We start from the raw sequence: 13,826 nt of genomic DNA on the forward strand, positions 1-13,826 counted from the left end.
AGGTACAGGGAGTCCTGAGTTCACGTTCGTTTGTCGAGAAGAACGTGATGCCATAAAGGCATGAACGAGAGTAGAATTTGCCGTGTCACACGCACCACACAACAGCATCTGCGCACATCTGTAAGAACTCGCTCATAGCACATATGATGAAATTTGATGATTGGACTATAAACTCACAAAACTCAAAAATGAACTGAACATCACAATAAATTTTGTGATCGAGTTCTCTAAAGAAATTAATATTATCACTGGGGTCAAGTTTCGTATTAAGAAGAGAGTTAGGCAGGTTTGCAGTTTACCACATCATCTTGTAATTACTCTGTGGCTCGAGGTCGCGACTGAAGGTAGTGAATGACTACTGCGAAGATCAAATAAAAGTGCAAAGCGAACAGATATCATTGTTAACATCTGCCGAGAAAATAGCTCTTCTAATTGCTAACATTAAAGAAATTGCTGAATAAAAAGAATAACTGATCAGCACAGAACTTGTGTAAAAGATTTGAAAAGCAAAGTTGAAAGTGGTAGAAGAACAGAAGAAAGAAAAGTAACGACGTGCAAAACGACAAATTTTACAATTAGGGTGAAAGACAAGGAATGTAGCAAAGACAGGGAAGCTGGGAGAAAGACCAAAGGATCAAACCAGGTTCAAGGACAAAACGTTTGATATAGTAACCAATTAAACTAGCAACATTTTCAAATGTGGTAGTATGGGGAAAGCAGACGGCACTAACAACCTCTTTAGTTTGTTATAACGGCTACATTCCGAGTAAACGTGTTTCTGAAATACGTTTGTGCATTGCTCTTGATGAAGTTGCGATCAAATACCGTTAGCTTCTACTAAAAGATCTGTAGATGGCCGTACAGAATCACACCGCTCGTCTTGCAACGGATGTTCACTGCTGTCACTACAAATAAATTGTGATTAATAGACGAAGGGTTGCTAATATCCCAGGGAATATGAGGGTTCCCATAAGGTAATGCATCGCATTTTTTGTTCAACAGTTCTTTATTGAACATAATGAGAATTACACACACGAAAGAATGGTGTATTGTTTACACACCCTATTTTTCCACGTAATCTCCATCCAGCTCTGCGGACTTCCTCCAGCGCGAAACAAGGACGTGCATGCCCTTTCGGCACCAATTCTTGTCCTGGTTCAAAAATGGTTCAAATGGCTCTGAGCACTATGGGACTTAACTTCTAAGGTCATCAGTCGCCTAGAACTTAGAACTAATTAAACGTAACTAACCTAAGGACATCACACACATGCATGCCCGAGGCAGGATTCGGACCTGCGCCCGTAGCGGTCGCGCGGTTCCAGACTGTGGTGCCTAGAACCGCTCGGCCACTTCGGCCGGCTTTTGTCCTGGTGGCGGAGCTAGTGCTTCACTATGTTAATCACCTCCACATCGTCCTGAAAATGTCTTTCATGAATGGCATCCTTTAATGGCCCAAACAAGTGAAAGTCCGAGGGGCTAGGTCAGGGATGTCAGGTGTGACAGCAATGGATGGTCTCCCCGACCGCTGCAAATGGTGGAGGTCCGCCGAACCGCCTTGTGATGACCTCACCATCCGTGCCCAGCGACTAACTGTACTTCTGTCCACAGCATATGCTCCACAGACTTTGCACAAGCGTTTGTGAATATTCCCCACAATTTCTCTCCAGTGAGAAACTCAATAAGGCACGTTGCTTGTAATCTACAGACGGCAGCTACGCTATCACTCGGACGTGACGGAAACTTTGCGCGCTCACTCAGGAGACTTCAAACAGTATATATGTAACGTTTCGCATTCGTTGCATTGTTTTCGGCTGAGAAAAAAAAATGCGGAGCATTACTTTCTGGACAACCCTCGTATGTGCTCGCTAATTAAATGTCCGTTGGTCGAGTTTCCTCCAGACAGTAGCGCCCCATCATAACACGCCTGTCGTAACATTCGTGCGTTGGTGGTAGAGGTGATGGTGAGGACGGACAGAGGGCGTTGTTGTTGTTGTTGTTGTGGTGGTGGTGGTGGTCTTCGATCCTGAGAATGATTTCATGCAGTTATCCATGCTACTCTATCCTGTACCTACTGCAACCTACATCCTTTTCAATCTGCTTAGTGTATTCATCTCTTGGTCTTGTTCTACGGTTTTTACCCTCCACGCTGCCCTCCAAAACTAAACTGGTGATCCATTGATGCCTCAGAATATGTCCTACCAACCGATCCCTTCTTTCAGTCAAGTTGTGCCACAAACTTATCTTCTCCCCAATCCTCTTCAATAGCTCCTCATTAGTTATGTGACCTACCCATCTAATCTTCAGCATTCTTCTGTAGCACCACATTTTGAAAGCTTCTATTCTCTTCTTGTCCAAACTATTTATCGTCCATTTTTGACTTCCATACATGTCTACACCCCATACAAATACTTTCAGAAATGACTTCCTGACTCTTATATCTGTACTCGATGTTAACAAATTTCTCTTCTTCAGAAACGCTTTCCTTGCCACTGCCATTCTACATTTTATATCCTCTCTGCTTCGATCATCAGCTATTTTGCTCCCGAAATAGCAAAACTCCTTTACTACTTTAAGTGTCTCATTTTCTAATCTAATTCGCTCAGTATCACCCGACTTAATTCGACTAAATTTCATCATCCTCGTTTTGCTTTTGTTCATGTTAATCTTATATCCTCCTTTCAAGACACTGTCCACTCCGTTCAACTTCTCTTCCAAGTCCTTTGTTGTCTCTGACAGAATTACTATGTCATCGGCGAACCTCAAAGTTTTTATTTCTTCTCCATGGATTTTAATACCTACTCCGAATTTTTCTTTTGTTTCCTTTACTGCTTGCTCAATATACAGATTGAATAACATCGGGGAGAGGCTACAACCCTGTCTTACTCCCTTCCCAACCGCTGCTTCCCTTTCATGCCCCTCGACTCTTATTACTGCCATCTGGTTCCTGTACAAATTGTAAACAGCCTTTCACTCCCTGTATTTTACCCCTGCCACCTTCAGAATTTGAAAAAGAGTATTCCAGTCAACGTTGTCAAAAGCTTTCTCTTAGTCTACAAATGCTAGAAACGTAGATTTGCCTTTCCTTAATCTAGCTTCTAAGATTAGGCGTAGGGTCAGTACTGCCTCACGTGTCCCATTTCTACGGAATCCAAACTGATCTTCCCCGAGGTCAGCTTCTACTAGTTTCTCCATTCGTCTGTAAAGAATTCGCGTTAGTATTTTGCAACTGTGGCTTATTAAACTGATAGTTCGGTGATTTTCACATCTGTCAACACGTGCGTATTAGTCAACAAAAGCTCGTTGCCTAAACAGGCTTAGTCACCACGAGTTGCGGCCTCGCTAGCCGCTTTCCTGCCGCCGAAAACAAAAGCTGGAAGCTGCCAGGGGCACGGCCGCTTGCAGAAGCCTGCCCAACGCGGCTCCTTTTTGCCTTGCTGTCGCGCGCTGCCATTGCGGCAGTGTTATCTCGCGGCTTACCGCAGCTTTCCCAACACGATGCGGTCACTGCCAGCGCCCGCAGTTTGGGTCTAGCGATCCTTTTAACCCTCGGGCGAGCGCGCCTGTTTTCGTAACATGAGCGAACGCTTGGCGGACCGTGCACACACGTAAGGAATGGCTGTCTTTATATTATGAAGGTAAAAATGTGTGAGCCAAATCACAGTTTAATCTTAGTTTGATTAAACAACGATAAAAATAAACTTGTATTATATGAGCTAAATCAACGTTTTATACAACAATAATAAAATAATCTTTCGTTGTACGTCTCTTTTTGCCGCGTACATGTGTTACCCTATAGTAGTAACGCCCTCGCAGGTCAGGGTGGCCGAGCGGTTCTAGGCGCTACAGTCTGGAACCGCGCGACCGCTACGGCCGTAGGTTCGTATCCTGCCTCGGGCATGGATGTGTGTGATGTCCTTAGGTTTAAGTAGTTCTAAGTTCTAGGGGCCTGATGACCTTAGAAGTTAAGTCCCATAGTGCTCAGAGCCATTTGAAGCCAATAACGCCGTCGAAGCATTAAACAGCGTAGTTGCATCAGGCCCCTGCTAAACGCTTATTCGATTACTCGTAGGCAGCTGCCTCATTCTGGGATTGTGCGCCTAGCTCGGAATTTGAGTCATTTTATTAGACAGATCGTAATTTTTTTCCTCGCCGAGGTCGCCGCTTATTTCATATTACTGCTGCGCAGTTGAAAGTATGACAACAGAACTTATCACTGTGTCAGTTGAAGTAATGCTGAAGGAGTAGGTATGGGCTCCCAACTGTAAAACAACACGGGACCCGTACAAGACAATTTTATTTGTGGTTGGCGCATAGTATGCCTAGTCTCTCTCGAGTGTTTTTACGAAAGTTACTGAGGCGAATGTGTGTGTGTGTGTGTGTGTGTGTGTGTGTGTGTGTGTGTGTGTGTGTGTGTGTGTGTGTGCGTGGGATTGGGGGGGGGATGGAGGGAGGGGAAGAGAAACAAAGAAAGAAAGAAAGAAAGAAAGAGAGAGAGATAGAGAGAGAGAGATATGAAGTTGTAGTGAGGAAGGTGCAAAAAAGGAAACAGAAAAAAGAAACTTAGCCAATTTGTTAGGGAGACCATTACATTGCAGTGGCGACCGCGTCCCATGTGGCACAGCCTTCATCAAGAGCGTCAGGAGAGAACTGAGTTTCCCAGAATTGGTAAACATTCGCTAATCTCTTACTTCCTGCTTCAACTACGTTTTAATATCTATATTTAGTTTTCACAACCTGTGACGTTAGAATTAGGCCATGATTAGTTACCCATCTATTTATTATACACTATTGTATTTATTATACATTATTGTACTTCGCAGATTGGTTTTTGGCAAGCCAGCGAAGTTGCGTCGTGACGTTTCGTTCGTTCTGTCCAGAAATTTTCTGTAAGAAAAACGTTTACTCTGTATTAAAACTCCTCCCGAACAGGCCATGAAGGCCCAAAGGTACCGAATGGCCGCCGTGCCATCCTCAGCCCACAGGCGTCACTGGATGTGGATGTGGAGGGGCATGTGGTCAGCAGACAGCTCTCCCAGCAGTATGTCAGTTTCCGAGACCGGAGCCGCTACTTCTCAAGCAAGTAGATCCTCAGTTTGCCTCACAAGGACTGAGTGCAACCCGCTTGCCAACAGCGCTCGGCAGTCCGGATGGTCACCCATCCGAGTGCTAGCCCAGCCCGACAGCGCTTAACTTCGGTGATCTGACGGGAACCGGTGTTACCACTGCGACAAGGCCGTTCGGCACTCTGTATTAAGATGTGGTACATTTTCTTGTTGTTTTTGTAAGAAAAATATTTACTGTCTATTAAACATTTATAGTGTTAGTTGCGTTAAAAGTATGTAAACAGTAACAACCAGCCCAATATAAACAATGTTATTTTTGTTAAGAATAAGCAATGTTTCTAATTTAACGTAGGGCTTTATGTACCAGAAATTTGGAAAGGTTTGTTCTCACCTGACACAACGTAAGTTTATTTCACTTAATACAATGCATATAGAAGCAGAATACGTTGGATTGTACAAATACATAGTAGTTACATGGTAAATGTCTGAGCAGAACCCACGAAACCGCGGCATCTACCATCACTTTCACACCAAACAACAACGAATAAATCGCACATATGACAAAAGTAATTAGAAAAACAATTAGCAGATGGGCATCCTATGATCGCAACATGCAGCGGACAAGTGTCGCGCCGAACTAAACAGTGCTATTAAACGTTAACTGAGCATCAAGTATTGTATGTTTTTTTGCAATTCCCAAGATTGTTGGAGACCTCAGCAACGTCTATGTAACACGAGTATATTTCGGTCATTTATACGCGTCTTCTTGGGCGAATTATCATGGCGTCATACAGCAGCCGCATGTATAATTCAGAAACTGATTGTGGGCATTTCGAATTGAGTCGGTCAATCAAGATGTGCCCACAACAGAAGGGCTAGCCGAAGGCCACTGAGTAGCTGCACGTCCGTCAGAGAAGCAGACACATTAATTCCATTTTGGGTGCTAGGAAGGTCTGTTTCCGGCCCATCATGGGCAGGTCGGACTTAACCTTCTGCAGTTAACTTACCTCGCCAATAAACTTTTTAAATATTCTTTTTATAACCTATCCCTGAAGGCAGAGAGGGTGTTCGAGTAATGACCTACTGAAGAGCGAGGGACTTCGCAGCCAAATACCAGCGGAGCCGGTACTGTGGAAAAGGGTGTCCGAATTAAGAATATATGGGAGGAGATTTCCAGTGCCGACATTTGCCTTGTGTCTACATAGATACTCCGTAAACTATCGTATGATCTTCCCTGTTCCACTCTCAAACAGAGGGAAGGAAAAGTGTTCGTCCATATGTTTCCGTGTCTCATCCTCGAGGTCCTTACGCGAAATGTGCGTTAGCGGGACTAGAATCGCTCTACAGGCAGCTTCAAATGCCCGTTCTCTAAACTTTCTCAATAGTGTTCCTCGAAAAGAATGTCGCCTTCCCTTCAGTGATTCTCATATGAGTTCCCGAAGCACATCCGTAGTACTTGTGTTTTGCTCGTATCTACCGGCAACAAATGTAGCTCCCCACCTCTGAACTGCTTCGGTGTCTTCTTTTAATCCGACCTGGTTCTCGAGCAGTACTCAACAAAGGGTTGCTTTAGTGTCCTACATGTGGTCTCCTTTACAGATGAACCATTCTCTCCTAAAATTCTCCCGACAAACCTAAGACGACCATTCGCCCACCATGCTACAGTCTTTCCATGATCATTCTATTTCCCATTGCTTTGTAGCGTTACACCAACATATTTAATCGATGTGACTGTGTCGAGCAGCATACTACCAATTCTGTATTCGAACATTATAGGTTTGTTTTTCCTACTCATCTGCATTAACTTACATTTTTCCGCAATTAGTGTAGCTGCCACTCACCATAGCAACTGGAAATTTGGTCTAAGTCATCTTGTCTCGTCTTAAGTCACTCATATTCAACACGTTTTCCTACACCACAGCTTCGTCATCAAACAGCCATATACCGCTGCTTATCCTGTCTGTCGTATCATTATGTACAGAGAAAATAACAGCGGTCCTAATATACGTCCCTGTGGCACTCCTGACGATGTCCTCGTCTCTGATGAACGCGCGCCGTCGAGGACAACACTCAGGGTTCTATTACTTAAGAAGTCTTCGAGCTACTCACATACCTGGGAACCAAGAGAAACCTTAGGAATTTTGATCTGAACAGATCAGGAGATTTTTTTATTTATTTCTGGAACAGTATGATCTATGTTTTAGGTCTTGGTTGTGGAGTGCCCTGTAAACGCGTCCAGGCTGCTCTGCTCCACCCGCCCCCCTCTCTCCCCCCTCTCTCTCCCCTTCTTCTTCTTCTTCTTCTTCTTCTTCTTCTTCTTCTTCTCTCTCTCTCTCTCTCTCTCTATCTTTCCCTCTCTTTCTCTTTCTTTCTCTCTCTTTCTCTCTCTCTCTCTGTCTCTGTCTGTCTGTCTGTCTCGGTCTGCTGGATCTCTGTCAGTACAGAGCGGCTATAAACTTGCGCATAAAACGAAAAGGTCCCCAAGCTGCGACGGAGCACTCCCGGAAGTGAGAGAACCACTGCCGCACTGCGTCCTGAAACTTCATCATCGCGCTATCTTCGGAGCTTTCTTCCGGAAAAAAGTTGCGCTGGGATCTTACGGACTATTTCCCGTGGCGCCAGTTGAGGTGGCGCCGAGTTCTGAGGTCACGCTTGACGCCCACGTCCCGCGGGAAGCGAGGGTGGACGGGTGGAGGCAGGCTGTGAGCACCACTCGACTCAATTTCCTGCCTGTAGCTTGTATCGCACTTTTCCTACACTCGCGCCGGAAATTACACCAGATAAAAAAAGCCAGCTGCTATAACAGCCCGTAATTATGAGTTCTCAACTTTCTCACTACTTCTGTTAAGGTATCCAAAAGTCATTTATGCCACAGCACAGGGAAATTGTTACGCAGCTATCTTATGATACACCTTGCAGTTTAGGGGCGCTCAACGAGAAGATTACAAGCTCATGATACTCCTACTCAGCATATATCCAACTGGTTCCGCTCTACTGTACTTGGTTCTAATAGACTAGCAGTCAAAGTTGAAGTCTTATTCTCAGAGACATTTCCAGTTAGGTTCCTCACTGCTTTCTTAGCGCGCATTCCGGTCACGTTTCTTTTGTTCGCTTGCAAAGTCGTACGGCTCCTAGTTATATGTGTTGCGCAGATGTAATATCCACAATGAAGTATGGCAATTATACACTCCTGTAAATTGAAATAAGAACACCGTGAATTCATTGTCCCAGGAAGGGGAAACTTTATTGACACATTCCTGGGGTCCGATACATCACATGATCACACTGACAGAACCACAAGCAACTAGACACAGGCAACAGAGCATGCACAATGTCGGCACTAGTACAGTGTATATCCACCTTTCGCAGCAATGCAGGCTGCTATTCTCCCATGGAGACGATCGTAGACATTCTGGATGTAGTCCTGTGGAACGGCTTGCCATGCCATTTCCACCTGGCGCCTCAGTTGGACCAGCGTTCGTGCTGGACGTGCAGACCGCGTGAGACGACGCTTCATCCAGTCCCAAACATGCTCAATGGGGGACAGATCCGGAGATCTTGCTGGCCAGGGTAGTTGACTTACACCTTCTAGAGCACGTTGGGTGGCACGGGATACATGCGGACGTGCATTGTCCTGTTGGAACAGCAAGTTCCCTTGCCGGTCTAGGAATGGTAGAACGATGGGTTCGATGACGGTTTGGATGTGCCGTGCACTATTCAGTGTCCCCTCAACGATCACCAGAGGTGTACGGCCAGTGTAGGAGATCGCTCCCCACACCATGATGCCGGGTGTTGGCCCTGTGTGCCTCGGTCGTATGCAGTCCTGATTGTGGCGCTCACCTGCACGGCGCCAAACACGCATACGACCATCATTGGCACCAAGGCAGAAGCGACTCTCATCACTGAAGACGACACGTCTCCATTCGTCCCTCCATTCACGCCTGTCGCGACACCACTGGAGGCGGGCTGCACGATGTTGGGGCGTGAGCGGAAGACGGCCTAACGGTGTGCGGGACCGTAGCCCAGCTTCATGGAGGCGGTTGCGAATGGTCCTCGCCGATACCCCAGGAGCAACAGTGTCCCTAATTTGCTGGGAAGTGGCGGTGCGGTCCCCTACAGCACTGCGTAGGATCCTACGGCCTTCGCGTGCATCCGTGCGTCGCTGCGGTTCGGTCCCAGGTCGACGGGCACGTGCACCTTCCGCCGACCACTGCCGACAACATCGATGTACTGTGGAGACCTCACGCCCCACGTGTTGAGCAATTCGGCGGTACGTCCACCCGGCCTCCCGCATGCCCACTATACGCCCTCGCTCAAAGTCCGTCAACTGCACATACGGTTCACGTCCACGCTGTCGCGGCATGCTACCAGTGTTAAAGACTGCGATGGAGCTCCGTATGCCACGGCAAACTGGCTGACACTGACGGCGGCGATGCACAAACGCTGCGCAGCTAGCGCCATTAGACGGCCAACACCGCGGTTCCTGGTGTGTTCTCTGTGCCGTGCGTGTGATCATTGCTTGTACAGCCCTCTCGCAGTGTCCGGAGCAAGTATGGTGGGTCTGACACACCGGTGTCAATGTGTTCTTTTTTCCATTTCCAGGAGTGTATGACTATAGAATTAATGGATTGTTAACATCGGCTGGAGATGGTTCAAATGGCTCTGAGCACTATGGGACTTAACTTCTGAGGTCATCAGTCCCCTAGACTTAGAACTACGTAAACCTAACTAACCTAAGGACATCGCACACATCGTTGCCCGAGGCAGGATTCGAACCTGCGACCGTAGCAGTAGCGCGGTTCCGGACTGAAGCGCCTAGAGCCACTCGGCCACAGCGGCCGGCTTCTTGCAGAGACTAAATCAGGAAAATTCCATTTTATACGGTTGTTTACAGTGATACTAGTAATACGTAATAGGCAGAAATAAGTCATCGAAATAGTTTTTTTTTTGGGTGCTGTCCGAAACAGGGCCGAATGTCAGAAATTTTCTATTCTCAGTAGTCAGTTTCATAAATAGTTTGTATAATTTTTACAGATCTGATGCGATCCCCACGTTTAATCACGACCACCAAGGCCAAACACCAAAGTGTCAAAAATAAGCTCAAAGTAACTAACACTTTTTGTGTTATCTTTCAACGTGTATTCTCCGCATTCGTAGCAAAACCGATCAGAATAATTTACCACAAGGTCTTCTACCTGAACTTCTTTTATTTCTATTCAACAACGGAAAACAATGAACAATACAGTACGTATTAGACTAACTTTAAAACAATTCTTTCTTGAACGTAAATGTCATGCAGCCAACTTCTCTCACCCTTTTACAGCGAGTACTCACAAACTAGCCTGATCTCTAGAATTGAGGGTCACTCAAGTTAACAAATGTTTACTCCATCTGGAGTTTCCTGGAAGCAACTGGACGGCAGACAGATAGTAGGGCAGGTAAACAAGAACCAATCCTTACGGCGAGTGTTCTTCAGAGACAAGGACATCGTCAGGAGTGCCCCCAGAGATGTGTATTGGGACCGCTGTTATTTTCTGTGTACATAGATGATATGACAGATAGGATAAGCAGCGGTCTGTGGCTGTTTCAAATGGCTCTGAGCACTATGGGACTTAACATCTGATGTCATCAGTCCCATAGACTTAGAACTACTTAAACCTAACTAACGTAAGGACATCACACACATCCATGATCGAGGCATGATTCGAACGTTCGACCGTAGCAGCAGCGCGGTTCCGAACTGAAGCGCCTAGAACCACTCGGTCACACCGGCCGGCGCACTACAGGTGTTGGCAGCAATGTCCTCCAGGCATTTACCAAACACAAACCTGTCTATCGGATTGCCGCAGAGTATAGCGTTACCCATTTCGAGTTATCGACTGCCCAGTGGAGCCTCCCTTTACAGTACTTCCAGCGTCACCTAGCCTTGACTACAGAATTGCGTGACCTATGAGGAGCTAGCTGCTCGATCATTGTATTCCGTTTTTCTTAACTCCCCCCACACTCCATTGTGTATCTGGACTGCTGACAGCAGATTGGAACTCACGAGCGATCTACTCCTACACTGGCAGGCCCCCTTTCGTGAGAACTAGTGGTCAATTTCGAGTTACACAGGGGTGTCCGAATACCTCTGGTGAGCTAGTGTGCCCTGTGCGCTGGGACATGGCTTGCTGTCCGCATCAGCTGTAGCAATGAATACGCGTTAGCTGGGCGGTGCACCTGACGCCACTAGGAAAGGAGGAGAGGAAGGCTGAAGCTTCACTCTGTGACCTACGCCCGGGGTCATGGCGCCTGACCTTTGGAGGAAGGGGAGACGGGCGGGCGGGAGGGGGGAATGCGAAGAGGGAGGGGGTCTGGTGACGCCAGAGTTGGCGGTATGGGCGGAGAAGGGGGAGGAAGCGCAGGGCCGTCACCATAGCAACAGCACGCCACGCCCACTGCCCGGCCACTCTGGTCTGTTTGTGCCAGTCGACGCGTCAGATTTGGATTACAATACCGGCTGCACGCGTACCTGGAATTATTATCAACAGCAGAAGCAACAAAAACAAGCGGACGTTCAATAGTCTCGGATACGGTTCTCTCCTAATTACCAGGATTTCTAACTTCGTGAAGATGGCCTGTCTGTATTTCACGTCGGCCGATGTGGCCGTGCGGTTCTAGGCGTTTCAGTCCGGAACAGCGTAACCGCTAGGTCGCAGGTTCGCATCCTGCCTCGGGCATCGATGTGTATGATGTCCTTAGGTTTAAGTAGTTGTAAGTTCTAGGGGACTGATGGCCACAGATGTTAAGTCCCATAGTGCTCAGAGCCATTTGAACCATTTTTTTGTATTTCGCGTCAGATGCTCGAACGACGAATGTTGCGTAATCTTTGGCCAGTCGGAACTGCAGAGGAGAAATCTTCGGGTTCCCACTTAAACTGCCGCGAACGCTTCTATGTTTCGTCACTATGGCAGTACTTAAAGTGTAAAATGTTAATAATTGTAACTTGTGAACGTACGCCCCTTTCTTCCATAAGTATGCATCTCTACTCAAGAGCTAATTTTTTTTTTTTTTTTACTTTTTGAAAACAATGAATCGTTGCTCGACAACTTATTTTTCGTCAGCATCGGCCTACGTCGTTGAGCACTTAGCCAGTCAAGAATTCAGAGGACTCGGGTTCGACACCCACCGTCGTCAAGTATTGTTCTTCGGTAAGTGGACTGTAATGTGATCCACTGAGAACCTCGAATGACTGAAGCGACTACTGTAAACTACGTTACGACGCCTAAAACTATTACGTAAATCATAGCATACTTCTCAATTGAAAGAAGGTAGTGTGCGCTCTTAGATGTTCTGCATATGAGAACATGCCCTGTGGGAGTGAACAGTATACCAATACGTAGACTAATGGAAAATGTGCCCATCAGTAGCTTACTAGTGTTCTCATACCACTGCACCACTGAAGCCACTTATATGCACTCACCAACATTTACAAGATATATTAAATGTATTCGCAGTTGCTAATACCAACAACCGACAGCTGTATAGACAGTGAAAATTTGTCCCGATTTACGCAAGGGGTCGCCTTAACCTCTTAGTCTGTCCGTGCGAAGTTTACAAGAGGTTTAACAACAGCTACTGTACTGTGAATGTTAGGGAGTTATCGTGACACTGTTCTGGTTGGTATTAAGGTGCCTGCATTAGTACTAAGACGAAGAAACACATTCATGGCAAGATTCTTCGTATTTTGTGTCCAATGCTCATTAATGGCATCTTGTCTCTGTCATAACCAATTTGCTAAAAGCAGCAGCCGCGCCGGGTAGACGAGTGGTCTAGGGCGCCTTGTCACGGCCCGCGCGGCTGTCTCACGCTCGTACATTATTCTACTAGGTTTTTGTCCTCCCTTGGGCATGGGTGTGGGTGTTGTCCTTAGCGTAAGTTAAAGTTAGATTAAGTAGTGCGTAAGCTTAGGGACCGATGACCTCAGAAGCTTGGTCCCATAAGACCTTACCACAAATTTCCAAATTTTTCGAGAAAAGCAAGAGCGAAAGAAAAACAGTATTCCCACAAATGTTCTGTATCTAATACTGACAATTGAAGACTAAGTTTCGGTATGAAAACGGAATGATGGAGCAGCAATACTAGCACAGACAATTCGACGGGTGACAGCGCTCACAAGTGAAGTTTATATAGTGAGCACACAAAAGAGAAATTGTAGATAAGAAAGAAAAGAATGAAGAAAATAAAGTGTTTCTACAGCAGTATTCCTGATATACCTACGACCTTGGCATTTTGACAAGGATGCACTGAAGTAATTGAACTGAAGCATCTGCTAGTCCTGCCTTTTGAATTTTGAATTAATTCATTTGATTGTGTTCTCAGGCGGTCACTGGTACGCAGTACTATCACTTCGTAGTTCACGTGGCAGAGCAATGACAGACACCTTTATCAGAAGAGGTGCTGTCGACGCTTTTTACCTGTTAGTGCCCTGTACGTCAGCAACACATCTTCCCACTCACCGTTACTGCCCCATCGTCTCCACGGACAGCTTACCTGTAACAAGAGAAAATGACGTCAAACACCAACCAAGCAGCACTAAACTATTACATAAAGTATACACTACTGGCTCTTAAAATTGATACACCAGGAAGATGACGTGCTACAGAAGCGAAATGTAACCGACAGGAAGAAGATGCTGTGATATGCAAATGATTAGCTTTTCAGAGCATTCACACAAGGTTGGCGCCGATGGAGACACCTACAACGAGCTGACATGAGGAAAGT

General features: G+C 46.2%; 1 protein-coding gene and 1 pseudogene across 1 annotated transcript in view; both read right to left on the minus strand.

Moving 5' to 3' along the window:
• LOC126281761 (microtubule-associated protein futsch) overlaps positions 1–13,826 on the minus strand; it is a 791,323-nt gene that overhangs the window by 277,936 nt on the left and 499,561 nt on the right. The window lies entirely within an intron of this gene.
• On the minus strand, positions 5,124–5,241 carry LOC126282557 (5S ribosomal RNA; annotated as a pseudogene).

Source organism: Schistocerca gregaria, chromosome 7 (genome assembly GCF_023897955.1).
Source record: "Schistocerca gregaria isolate iqSchGreg1 chromosome 7, iqSchGreg1.2, whole genome shotgun sequence".
Taxonomy (NCBI): domain Eukaryota; kingdom Metazoa; phylum Arthropoda; class Insecta; order Orthoptera; family Acrididae; genus Schistocerca; species Schistocerca gregaria.